Below are 2,172 nucleotides of genomic sequence, written 5' to 3'. Positions count from 1 at the left end.
GTTTCCTGGAGATAAAACCAGTCCATGATGGGCATCTCAGGCTTCATGTTAACCAGCTGCACTGTTTTACTATAGCACAGTAGCAAAAAGAACTGATTTCTCATAAGAAGAAATTATATGTAGAATCTGTCATACTTTTGGTCCAAAATTCCAAAGCTCTGCTTTGTGAATCATTTATACCATCCTACAAAATGTTCCAAGCAACATTGCTGTCTGCCACAGACACTTAAAACAAATTGGATCTGCTGGGTCATATGGTCCAAGTATCATAGCAGCTTTCTTGGCAGATGGACTTTTTTGCAGAGACTTATTCTTGGATACTTTCAGCTTTTTAGGATACTCAGTAAATGGGTATGAGTTGTACAACCAAATCATGTATGTACCAGCCCAAGTTTAAAGAGGCCTATAGAGGGCTATAATTTTTCTTAATAGTAGGAGGGGCTAGTGGAAGCAATTTGACATTCAACTTGAAAGGGATATCTCAACATGGCTTTTGAGGTAGACAATCTAGAAATTTCACCAAGGTGTCAGGTTCCTGAATTTTATGGGATTCATTTGCCAAACTTTAGCATGCAGGTTCCTTACCAAAGTCTCTAAACTTACACATGTGATGGATAAACATGACATCCTTTTGAATTGCTAAGTGTTTTAGGTCACTACAGATTACACTATGACAGAAAGCCTAACAGCAGATATAACCCTGTGCTAGAACAATACAGATATATATATAGCCCTATTTGCTGAAAGCAAATTTACTTCTTATATTTTTTGCTAACAAGCATAAAGAAATCATTTTCCACATTTACTGCTGCCTGTAAGTTGCCAGGTGATATAATGATTTGCTTCAGCAATGAAATTACATCTGGATCAGCAGATGCAATTGGAGTCTTGCATGACTGTATTTTTGATAATCCAATTTTCATAATTATCATTCTAATCTTTCCTCTGCACAGTCAGAATACATAAGTTGAATTAGCTGTGGTAGGCAACCATTCCAGATTTTTTTTTTTTGGTCATTCAGCAAACTTTTATTGAGCACCTAATATGTTCAATGGATGGGCTAACCCTAAAATCAAACTTTATTCATAAAATCTCTTGACAGCACTTGAATATATTTTTTGGTTTTGATATATTGGTTTCAATATATTTTGGTTTTGATTTAATTTTTTACTGAAATATAACTGATATAAAACATTTGTCAGTTTTGGGTATGCAATGTAATAATTTGATTTTGTATATACTGTAAAAAGATCACCACAAAATCCATGACCAGACATAGTTACAATTGTTTTTTCTCATGATGAGAGCTTTAAAGATAGTCTCTTAGCAACTTTTAAATGAACAATACAGTATTATTGACTATAGTCACCAGTTGTATGTTCCGATAAGATTTTCAGAAATATAAGCAGTATAAAGAAAACAGTTTTCTTTTATGGCAATAATAGAAGCTTTCAGTTTCCTTATAAGAAACTGAAATAGGTACATTAATGTTCTGAGCTCATTACTTTCTTGCTCTAAGTATTCCAGCCCCTTTAGATGCTATAAAAATAAACAAAATGAACAACAACAAAAAATCTTCCAAGGGTAAAAATATGTCTGCATAATTCTGCCTTCCAAATTTCTTGTGAAGTGCATCATTTGGCCCATTCTGATCCGTAATTATGTAGAAAAGAGAATTCTGGGAAAAGAAGTGCCAGCCTAAGAAGGAGATCTACAGCTTTCATCCAACCCTATCAGAGGTAGTCATCGACCACAAAGAACATGTTCAAATCATTGTGCAAGAGAAAGAAAGGTGGGACTTGGGAAAAACATGCTGAAGTGTGTTTATAATATGAGATAAAGGAGTATAAATTTTTTTAAAATAAAAAACAAATGTAGACCAACCTTGAAAATTCCCTGACCAGACAAAACAGTGTAACTGTACAAATAAATTTAGCCTATTTACTTAATTTAGCTTATTTGCAAAACTAAATGACCTGGGTCATTTGTAGCTTATAACTCTGAAAATTATAAGCAAAGCTTAAACTGTTCCCAGTATTGATATGAGAAGCAGAGTCACTGCATTCTCACTAAATAAGCTGCTTTACAGCAATATATCCCCAAGCCTTATTTCTTTTTCTTTTTTTTTTTTTTGGTTTAAGTACTCCCAGTTTTCAAGCTGTCTTTTTTGAT

The sequence above is a fragment of the Mustela nivalis genome (genome assembly GCF_964662115.1).
Source record: "Mustela nivalis genome assembly, chromosome: 3".
NCBI lineage: Eukaryota > Metazoa > Chordata > Mammalia > Carnivora > Mustelidae > Mustela > Mustela nivalis.
Note: the sequence above shows the minus strand (reverse complement) of the source record.